At 38.7% G+C, this 12,456-nt stretch overlaps 1 protein-coding gene across 1 annotated transcript in view; it reads right to left on the reverse strand.

The window, feature by feature from the left end:
* LRP6 (LDL receptor related protein 6) overlaps positions 1-12,456 on the reverse strand; it is a 174,443-nt gene that overhangs the window by 105,049 nt on the left and 56,938 nt on the right. The gene's annotated exons all lie outside the window — the stretch shown is intronic.

Consider the following 12,456-nt stretch of genomic DNA (forward strand, 5'->3'; position numbering starts at 1 on the left):
GAATTTTTAAATTTAGGATGAACAAAAGAAGCCAGACACAAAAGAGTACCTACTTCATGACTCTATTCTATGAAGTTCCAGATTCGCAAAACCAATCTACAGTGATAGAAATCAGTAATTACTAGGTAGAAGCAGAGATTGACTTGAAAGGGGCTCAGGCAGCTTTCTGGAGTGATGTGATGAAAAACTTAGGGGGAGGAAAGGTAAGCATATACATTTATCAAAACATCAAGCTACAAATGTAAAAATATGTGTACTTCTGCATATAAATTATATCTCAATAAAGCTGCTTAAAGTACAAATACGATGGGGCCTCTGGGTGGCGCAGTCAGTTGAGCCAGGTCATGATCTCACAGTTGGTGAGTTCCAGCCCCACAGAAGGAGACTCTGTGTCTCCTTCTCTCTCTACCCCTCCCCAACTTGTGCTCTGTCTCTGTGTGTCTCTCTCTCTCAAAGATAAACATTAAAAAAAAAAAAATGTTAAAACTAATTCAAAAGTACCTTTTCTATAGAAGCCTTTCCTAGTTTGCCCAGAGTTACTCCCTCCTAGGTGCTCCCGCAGTATGTTTCACTGTGCTGTAGCACTTATCCTAGTTTGTATATAAACTATGAAGAATTTATATGGACTGATCATAAGTGATTTTGCACACTATCAAGATGTATATAGCAGTAAGTGGTGTTGTCTATTTTGTACAATAAAATTTAGACAGCTCTACAAATTGTTATTAACCTAAATAAGCATTAAACTTATTTAATAAATAAGAATTCAGTGTCTACTTTATGGTGAAATAAAAACCTGTTAATACGAGGGGAATCCAACATGGTGGAGAAGTAGGGGGACCTGAAGTTCCCTTGTCCCTCAAACACAGCAGTGTTGAGGCCAAAGGGCTTTGAATTCTAACAGTCCAGGCTGCAGTGACAGACGTCTGCAGGGGCCCACGGGGACAACCTGGTGGGCCATAGGTGCGTAACTGAGAACTGGGGAGATAAAACAAGCAGCATAGGCACAGAGGGGAGGGATCCCCTTCTGCAGAGAGACAAAGGGAAGAGAAAGAGAGGATGTGGAAGTGTAGGACTGTATTTGGACAAGAGAAAAACCACTGACTGGGATCGGAAAAAAACAGAAAAAGATCCAATTTCTAACTGCAGGGCTTTCTCCACACGGGCCGGCTGCCCTGTTCACGCACCTGGGGAGGAAGGGAGCCAGCCCCAGGATCGGTAACTAGTTCAGAGGCATAGAGGGAGAAAGCAATCCCCTCCTTCGAGTGCTATGGGAAGAAGATATATAACCGTTCAAAAAACAAAGACTGCCTGCACCCAAGCCAGAGGCCATTTATGGGCAGGGCAGAAGGCACTTCCCTGAAACCTGGCACGTGGACTGGGACCCTTTAAGAGGTTTGAATCCCAATCCAGAGCCAGGGAGGCAAGGGAGGCAAGGGAGGCAAGGGAGTCAGGGGAGCAGGACAAACCGCCTCGCTAGCACCCGCACAGCGCTGTGAGGAGGTCATCCATTGGTGGGGCAGAGTGGTTCTCCCCCGGCATTGGGAGCGTGGAGCGGGACCCCTGAAGACATCTGGGTTTGAACCCCACACAAGCCCCAGGGAGGCATAGGAGACTGTGGAGGGAAGGGAAAAAGAAAAAACAAAAAACAGCCCACTAATGGCCTGAACAGAGTGGTTTAGGGTACCTGGTCTGGGATGCCGCCATTTTTCTCCACATCACCAACAAGGTGGGGCTTCAGGGAATGGACAGCAGCCCACAGTGGAGGGGGGACCCACCTATACCAAACCACGCCCCTCCACACCTGGTAACTGCACATCTACCTGCAACTGACGCTAACCAACCAGACAGCCTCTCCTCCAGACCAGCGCTGCCAGTGGATCCAAGGCACCCAGAGGTTTTGCATTTTCTGATTTAATTCTTGGTCAATTCTTATTTTATGTGTACACACACACACACACACACACACACACGTGTGTGTGTGTATATTTTTTTTTTCCTTCCCTTTCTCTTTCTTTTTTCCCTGTTCTAGTCTGGTTATTCTGATTGTTGGTTTGTTTAAGAAGACATATTTAATCTATTCTCTTTACACCTGTTCTGTATCTCCTTCTTTATTTTCCTCTCCCTCTCTCTGGATTAAACTGCATAGTTTCTCTGCCCAATCAATTTTCTTTTATTTTTCCCCACTCCTGTCATTTCTCTCTTTGTATGGGTTAAGGATTCTTCTACCACTACCACCACCACCGCCACCCCCGCTTTTCTTTTTTTTTTTTTTAATTTTTTCTTCCAAGGTTACTTCAATGAACAAATCAAAGCACACCTGGTGGAGGGTCCAAAACAATCACTATGAGTAGGGAGATACAGCAACCAGAATCACAACAACAGAGAGCACACAACACACTCCAAAAAACACTTCCTGAAGGGCCAGGGCCCAGACAGTGTATGACCCCTTTTTGATACAGTACTGCTCACAGGTGCAGGACACATAACAAGTTTTTAAAACACATAAAGGACAGAAAACTAGTCAAAATGACGAAATGGAAGAATTCTCCTCAAAAGAAATTCCAGGAAGAAATGACAGCTAAAGAATTGGTGAAAATAGATATAAACAATATAAGTGAACAAGAATTTAGAATAATAGTCATAAGATTAATCTCTGGGCTTGGAAAAAAGCATAGAAGACAGCAGAGAATCTATTGCTGCAGAGATCAAGGAACTAAAAAGTAGTCATGATGAATTAAAAAATACTGTAAATGAGGTGCAAAATAAACTGGAGGCAGTAACAGTGAGGATTGAAGAGGCAGAGAAGAGAATAAGTGAAATAGAAGATAAAATTATGGAAAAAGATGAAGCTGAGAAAAAGAGAGATAAAATTCTAGACCACGAGGGGAGAATAAGAGAACTAAGTGATTCAATGAAATGAAATAATATCCATATAACAGGAGTTCCAGAAGAAGACAGAGAGAAAGGGGCAGAAAGTGTACTTGAACTGGCAAATTCTGAAAGCAGCTAGGGACACATGGGCCTTAACCTACAAGGGTAGATGCATCAAGGGTAGTAGCAGACCTATCTACTAAAATTTGGCAGGTCAGGAGGGAGTGGCAGGAAATATTCAATGTGCTGAATAGGAAAAATATGCAGCCAAGAATCCTTTATCCAGCAAAGCTGTCATTCAGAATAGGAGAGATAAAGGTTTTCCCAAACAAAAACTGAAGGAGTTCATCACCATTAAACCAGCCCTATAAGAGATCCTAAAGGGGACTCCGTGAGTGGAATGTTGCAAAGACTACAAAGGACCAGGGACATTACCACAAGCATGAAACCTACAGATAACACAATGACACTAAATCCCTATCTTTCAATAAAAATGCTAAATGTAAATGGACTAAATGCTCCAATCTAAAGACACAGGGTATCAGAATGGATTAAAAAAACAACAACAAAAACCATCCATCTACTTGCTGTCTTACAAGAGACCCATTTTAGACTTGAGGACACCTTCAGATTGAAGTGAGGGGATGGAGAACCACCTATCATGCAAGTCAAAAGAAAGCTGGAGTAGCCATACTTTTTTCAGACAAACTAGATTTTAAACTAAAGGCTGTAACAAGAGATGAAGAAGGGCATTATATCATAATTACAGGGTCTATCCATCAAGAAGAGCTAACAATTATCCATCAAGAAGAGCTATGCACCGAATTCAGAAGCATCCAAATATATATAACAATAACATCAGCAATCTTATTGGTAAGAATGTGGTAATTGCAGGGGACTTTAATACTCCACTTACAACAATGGACAGATCATCTAGACAGAATATCAATAAAGAAACAGTGGCCCTGAATGATACACTGGACCAGATGGACTTGACAGATATATTCAGAACTTTTCATCCAAAAGCAGAATACACATTTTCTCTACTGCACATGGAACATTCTCCAAGATAGAGCACATACTGGGTCACAAAACAGCCCTCAACAAATATAAAAGAAATGAGATCATACCATGCACATTTTCAAATCACAATGCTATGAAACCTAGCTAGTGAAGAAATTGAATCAGTAATCAAAAATCTCCCAACAAGTAAGAGTTCTGGGCCAGATGGCTTACCAGGGGAATTCTACCAGACATTAATACCTTTCCTTCTCAAGCTGTTCCAAAAAAACAGAAACGGAAGGAAAACTTCCGGACTCATTCTCTGAAGGCAGCATTACCTTGATTCCCAAACCAGACAGAGACCCCACTAAAAAGGAGAATTACAGGCCAATATCCCTGATGAACATGGATGTAAAAATTCTCAACAAGATACTAGCAAATTGAATGCAACGGTATATAAAAAGAATTATTCACCATGATCAAGTGGGATTCATTCCTGGGCTGCAGGGCTGCTTCAATATTTGCAAATCAATCAATGTGATACATCACATTAATAAAATAAAGAATAAGGACCATTCGATCCTGTCAATAGATGCAGAAAAAGCATTTGACAAAATATAGTACCCTCTCTCAATAAAAACCCTCAAGAAAGTAGGGATAAAAAGAACATACCTAACATCATAAAAGCCATATATGAAAGGCCGACAGCTAATATCATCCTCAATGGGGAAAAACTGAGAGCTTTCCCCCTGAGATCAGGAACACGACAGGGATGTCCACTCTCACTACTGTTGTTTAACATAGTGTTGGAAGTCCTAGCCTCAGTAATCAGACAACAAAATGAAATAAAAGGCATCCAAATTGGCAAAGAAGTAGTCAAACTTTCACTTTTCGCAGATGACATGATACCCTACATGGAAAACCCAAAAGACTCCACCAAAAGCTGCTAGAACTGATACAAGAATTCAGCAAAGTCACAGGATACAAAATCAATATACAGAAATCAGTTGCATTTCTATACATCAATAATGAAGCACCAGAAAGAGAAATCAAGACATTGGTCCCATTTACAACTGGGCCAAGAACCAGAAAATATCTAAGAATAAACCTAGCCAAAGATGTATGCTGAAAACTACAGAAAACTTATGAACGAAATTGAAGAAGACACAAAGAAATGGAAAAACGTTCCATGCTCATGGACTGGAAGAATACTGTTAAAATGTCAATACTACCCAAAGCAATCTACACATTCAGTGTAATCCCAATCAAAATAGCACCAGCATTCTTCTCAAAGCTAGAATAAACAATCCTAAAATTTGTATGGAACCAGAAAAGACCCCGAATAGTCAAAGTAATATTGAAAAAGAAAACCAAAGCAGGAGGCATCATGATCCCGGACTTTAGCCTCTACTACAAAGCTGTAATCATGAAGACGATATGGTACTGGCACAAAAACACATACATAGACCAATGGAATAGAACAGAGAACCCAGAATCGTACCTACAAATGCATGGCCAACTAATCTTTGACAAACCAGGAAAGAGTATTCAATGGAAAAAAGACAGTCTCTTTAGCAAACGGTGCTGGGAGAACTGGACAGCAACATGTAGAAAAATGAAATTAGACCACTTTCTTACACTATACACAAAAATAAACTCAAAATGGATGAAAGACCTAAATATGACACAGGAAACCATCAAAACCCTAGAGGAGAAAACAGGCAACAACCTCTTTGACCTCACCCTCAGTGATTTCTTGCTCAACATATCTCCAGAGGCAATGGAATTAAAAGCAAAAATGAATTTCGGAACCTCATCAAGTAAAAAGTTTCTGCACTGCAAAGGAAACATTCAACAAAACTAAAAGGCAACCAACAGAATGGGAGAAGATATTTGCAAATGAAATATCGGATAAGAGTTAGTATCCAAAATCTAATAAAGAACTTACCAAACTCAACACCCAAAAAACAAATAATCCAGTGAAGAAATGGGCAGAAGACATGAATAGATGCTTCTCCAAAGAAGACATCCAGATGGCCAACAGACACATGAAAAGCTGCTCAACATCATTTACCATCAGGGAAATACAAATCCAAACCACACTGAGATACCACCTCACACCAATCAGAGTGGCTACAATTAACAATTCAGGAAACAACAGATGCTGGCAAGGATGTGTAGAAACAGGAACCCTCCTGCACTGTTGATGGGAATTCAAACTGGTATAGCCACTCTGGAAAACAGTGTGGAGATTCCTCAAAAAAATTAAAAAGAGACCTACCCTATGACCCAGGAATAGCACTGCTAGGAATTTATCCAAAGGATTCAGGAGTGCTGATGCATAAGGGCACAGGTACCCCAATGTTTTTAGCAGCACTTTGAACAATAGCCAAATTATGGAAAGAGCCTAAATGTCCATCAACTGATGAACGGATAAAGAAGATGTGGTTTATATATACAATAGAATACTACTTAGCAATGAGAAAGAATGAAATCCTGCCATTTGTAGCAACGTGGATGGAACTGGAGGGTATTATGCCAAGTGAAATAAGTCAGTCACAGAAAGACAGATATCGTATGTTCTCACTCATATGTGGAACTTGAGAAACCTACCAGAAGACCATGGGGGAAAGGAAGGGGAAAAAAAATGTTACAAACAGAGAGGGAGGGAGGCAAACCGTAAGAGACTCTTAAATACACAGAACGAACTGAGGGTTGGTGGGGCGGCGGGGGGAGGGGTGTGGAGAGGGGAAAATGGGTGATGGGCATTGAGGAGGGCACTTGTTGGGATGAGCACTGGGTATAGTATGGAAGCTCCCAAAACTAAGAGCACACTGTATACACTGTATGCTAGCCAACTTGATAACAAATTATATTTTTTAAAAAGTTGTTAATAAATTAGCTCAATTAGAATTTTAGTAATAAAATTATTTGTATGCCACTGCTTATCAAAGCTAATAGATAATTCTCACACTATTTAATAGTAAAAAATATATCAAGTCATGTTACTTCAAGGTTAAAAGCTTCAAATACAAGTGAAAATGAGACATTTGTCAAGATGAAAATTTGATAAAAATTTAGAAGTAAATCTTGCCAATACCTTCATTTGTTCAAATATTTAAAATGTAAAGTAATAAATTTCATCTATAAATACTAAAATTTCCCTATGTTACCTGATTAACATTTAAGTTAAAAACTCACTACAAGTTTAATATAGAAAGAGAAAGAGCCACAGGAAGTAGAAAAACACAGAAGTATTTTAAAAATTACCAAGATATTATTCAATTTTTAAAAATGTACTAAGCACCTATTAGGAGCTAAGCATCATCCTTGACATAAATACAAAAATAAGCAAGGCAAAACAACTGCTCCTATGAAACCTGCATCTAGGCAAGGAGTGATAAACGTAGCAGGAGATGTATGAACAGGGTGCTAAGAGAGTACAAGGAAGTGATACTTAATCAAGGTAGTAAATGTTAACAGTTGTCAATAAAAGCTTACCAGAGGAACAGTACTTTTATTTAGGCAGTTCTCAAAATGAGAAACAGCATTCCAGGAAGACAGAGCATATGCAAAAGACATCAGAAGTCATGACACATTCAATAAAGAGCAAGATCAGTAGAGCTGCAGAATGTAGTGGATTGAGGGGAACACCTGCCAACAAAAGAAATCCCACAGAAGGGACCTATTCTGATGTGCAAAGAAGCTTGAACTGCATGACCTATAGGTGATGCAAAGGTATTTTAGACTCTAAACAGAAAATTAAAGCAGTAAGATTATCGTTTTAATCACTGGTGATAAGGTGAAGAAATTCAAGAAAGAAAAGCAAAGCACAAAACTTCTGAAATATTCCAAATGAGAACTGATGAAAACAAAAGTGGAAAGATGGAACAATGTGGGAGAAGAAAGATAAATGATAGAGCAGGATGGCTCTCAAGAGCTGGCAAATGTGCATGAGTCCACATTGGTGTCATTCAACAAAACGGAATAGAGACAGAGTTTAGGGGGCAGCATGATGACTTCAGAGAAGGATGAAATGAGCATCTTTATCTCATTGTTTTTCCTTCTACAACCATGGAACCACTCAACAGAGTAAAAGAAAAATTAGTGCAAAAATTAGGAGAGTTGGGCAGAAAAGGTAAATAAAATAAAAAGGGTCTTACCTAGTAAAATAAAAAGTTGGGCTATAGGAACAGGGCAAAAGAAACTGCAATAAAAAGCTGCATATGAAACCAAACCAGCCCCAAAGTGTATGAGTCATGCCACATTCTAAGAACATAATGTGACATATAGAAGGTGAAATTTTACAACCAGTGAAAAAAATTTTGACTACTCTAATGAAAGTGAAAAAAAAAAAGTATCATGCGAAATTCATACACTCTTCCTCTTCCTGACCCCTGCACCAGTTCCATCTTACTTTGGTTAGTAAATTAGGCTTTTAAGTGAAGTGGAGGTTGGAGAATTCAAGGATATGTTTCCTGATAGAACTACAAAGAAAAAAAAGAACTGTGAAGAAGTCGGCTATAATTCCATGCTTCCCCTCTACTTGACTGTGTTTGTATCACATTTTAACAATAAGTGGTGATTGACAAAAGACAGTGAAAGCATTCATTTTAGAGTTGTTTTTTTTTTTAAAGAGAATGTACAGTAACCATATGAAAAAGATTCTACTATTGAGGGACAAGAAGGAACATGGGGATGGCTCTATTAGACTCTTTGCTGTGATAATATTCATCATAATGGAATTCTACATATATAAACTGGTTATCCTGGAGAAAATTAGGTTGCTAAGAATGATCCTTAAACAGTCTAGTTGACTAATTTCAAAAAGTTGGACATAATATAAAGAATAAATTTAATTCAGAAATAATACTAATATACCACTCTAAGAAGATAAAGTTTATAAACCTGGAAATAAATAACATACTAAATCCATTTAATTCCCTATTATCAAACAAAATGCTAACTATAGTACAGGCATACCTTGTTAAATTGCGTTTCACAGATACTATGTTTTTTTGTTTTGTTTTGTTTTTACAAATTGAAGGTTTGTGACAAGACTTTATCAAGAAAGTCCATCAGAACCATTTTCCAACAGCACTTTCTCACGTCATGTCTCCGTCACACTTTAGTAATTCTCCCAATATTTCAACTTTTCATCACTATTATATTTGTTACGGTGATCTGTGATCATCACTCACTTTGTAAGCTCAAATAATGGTATGCATTTTTAGCAGTATTTTTTAATTAAGGTATATACATTGTTTAGACATAATGCTATTGCACACTTAACAGACTACAGTATACAGTAATAGACCACAATATAGTGTAAATATAACTTTTATATGTACTGGCAAACCTAAAAGTTCACTTGACTCACTTCACTGTGATATTCACTTTATGGCCGTAGTATGGAACCAAACCCCCAATATCTCTAAGTTATGCATTTTCCCAAATTGCTATTGTCTACAATCCTTTCTGAAGAAATCATAGGTGATGCATTTTGAGGTCCTTTAAATATAATAGAGGATATACTGTCTAGAATGTCTCTCTCCTCCTTCTATACTGTCATAAATATCCTGATTCTTCAGAAGAGTTCAAATGTCACCATTAATGATATTTGGTGAAGAATTTCATGACTCCCTCAAGCACACTCTCCCTGTACATTTCAATATCCCCTGTACATCAAATACACAAAATATTAGGGCTCTTCACACATTTCCCACCCCTCTATATTCCAGGTCCTTGCCTTACTTATTACTGTAACCCCCATCACAAAACAATCTAATATAATGGCAAGAGTATGTACAGTCAGCACTCAAATGCTTAATAATGGTTTGCATTCACCTGCTCTTGGGACATTGTGTATGTGTGTATTACAGAAACCATAACCTTAAAAAATAAAGGCAGAATTTTATTTTAACAAATATCATTATTCTTCTACTATGTTCCAGTTACAAGCTGTTTGCTATTCCTTGAACGTGCAACAGCATGAAAGAGTCTGGCACACAGTGTTCCTACTGACTAAAAACTATTACCCATTTCCATACCTTGTCCCTCTGGAAAACAACTGCTCAGCTAGAAAAGGTCAATCTGAAATAGCCCCCAAAATAAAACTGAATACTCTCTCCTTTGTTCCCCTACTGTACAGACTGATATAGAAATACGTGTAACACTTTACTGCAACAATATCTCCACTAAATTTAAAACTGGTTTATACCTAATAAACCCATATAATTAGTCTACTCAAGACACATTTTGCTACAAGGTCACATTAGAGGGTATACTAGAATATCCCATCGCTCAAAACCAGAAGTTATACAGAGATAGTTTCATGGACTTTTTTTTTAATGGCTTGGTGGAGAGAATTTATGTTTTCAAGGTAAAATTACTTCAGTCACGCCTTTAATTAGTATCGATTACAGGAATCCCAAAATTAGTTTTTGAGGAGAATCTTGCCTTTACCCTTGAATATTTTCTCAGTTCACCTCTCCAGCTTACCTTACCTGCTTTTACAAAATTGCACTTTGCCCTGATGCAACAGGGATAAATGCCAAAGAAATCTATGACTTGTGGGTATTATAATGGTATTGTTCATTACATTATATAGCAGCTTTCTTATGAGGACTAATGGGGGTAAAAATCGGTTTCATTATTAGGAGTCAAGATGACTTCTCAGAGAACGACATCTACCTAAAGAACATTAACTCTTATAATTGGTATTTTCTTTTTTAGATTGGCTTAGATTTTTCCTGGGGTCCATTCCAGTTACAAAACTTATAGTTCTATTAACTCTCTTCTTCCTTTATGTCCACCATCATACCTCATTCACTCTTTCAACATTAAAAAGGGGGGAAAGTAGAACCAATACTCAAATCATGGCAAAGATAGCCACAAATCCTATGATCATTCACTTACAAAATGTCTGCCATGGATACCTGGCATCTGAGGGGGCCATCTAGTATCTACCTTCCTATGCTTAAAGAATCTTCCACTTTATGAGACAGAATCACTTGAAACTAAAGAAACTGAAAGCAGCAGCTATTTGCTTTCCGAACCTCCCTTGCAAGTGGGACAGGTGCATAAGATTTGGGTTTTGCCAGTCAGACAAACCAAGAAAAGGAGGAAGAGGAGACAGAGAAGAAGGAAGCAACAGCAGAGCAGCACAGCAAGGACCACAAGCAATCCATGCTGGTGAGGTTGGGGGCAATAGCAAAAGAAAATTAAATCCAGTTTGAATTAATTCAGCCTTCTTTAATCCACTTTTGCAAAAAGAACTAGCAGCAATTTTAGGAATATCTGTTGCCTCATGTCAGTGAGAGTACAAATAGTGGCAAATATGCTACCTAACATCCAGTGCTATCACTGGATCACATCTGTGGTATGATTTGTAGCATTGTTCCTGGCTACAGATTCGAAGGCTGGTTCTCCTACCATTTAGGAAATAACTCAATATTATTAGGAGTAACCCAATAACCTCTTTAAAAATACTTTTTCTGTTTAAATCACAGGGACTTCTGTTACTTAAAATGATGGGGATGCCTGGGTGGCTCAGTCGGTTGAGCGTCCAACTCTTGCTTTTGGCTCAGGTGATGATCCCAGGGTCGTGGGATTGAGCCCTGTGTCCAGTTTCACACTGGGCATGGAGCCTGCTTTAGATTCTCTCTCCCGTTGCCCCTCTCCGCCACTCGCTTGCTCTCTAAAAATAAAAATAAACTGTGAACATGAACATCAATTTTTAGATCCAAATACCACCCAAAAGCATCACTTTAAAGTTTAGACGGTCACTTCAACTCTTCTCCCAACAAGGCCTCATATAACTACCCCCATTCGCAACATGTTACAAATGGCGTGTTTTCAAAAGTCTCACAGCTCTTCCTTCAATCTACCGGGACTCCTCTCATAAGGGCCAATATCAACATCCATGAGAATGACTGGCAGAGAACCACCAGGGAAATCACATCCTGAACCTTCCATCTGTGGTCTTACCTAAAACAGTATCTTGATGAAAACTGATATAAAGAGAACAATCTGTGACAGAAAAGCCAACTTAACATTAAAACTTGTGGGGCGCCTGGGTGGCTCAGTTGGTTGGGCGTCCGACTTCAGCTCAGGTCATGATCTCGAGGTCTGTGAGTTCGAGCCCCGCATCAGGCTCTGTGCTGACAGCTCAGAGCCTGGAGCCTGTTTCAGATTCTGTGTCTCCCTCTCTCTCTCTGACCCTCCCCTGTTCATGCTCTGTCTCTCTCTGTCTCAAAAATAAATAAACGTTAAAAAAAAATTTTTTTAATATATAAATAAAACTTGATATTTATGTCACCATAAACAATGAAACAATGAACTGTTAAAGGAAGAAAACTCAGCTAAACTGTCTGATTTATTCACACTTTCGTAACTTCAAAACCCAATCATCAGTCCTAGAATTGTAAATATAGCAATTATGCTATGGTCTGAAAGTCTGTCCCCCTTAAAACTCGTATGTTGCAATCTCAACTCTCAATGTGATGGTATTAGGAGGTAGGGCTTCTGGGGGTAAATAGTCACTAGGGTAGAGCCCTCATAAATAGGATTACTGCCCTT

This window comes from Panthera leo, chromosome B4 (assembly GCF_018350215.1).
Source record: "Panthera leo isolate Ple1 chromosome B4, P.leo_Ple1_pat1.1, whole genome shotgun sequence".
Taxonomy (NCBI): domain Eukaryota; kingdom Metazoa; phylum Chordata; class Mammalia; order Carnivora; family Felidae; genus Panthera; species Panthera leo.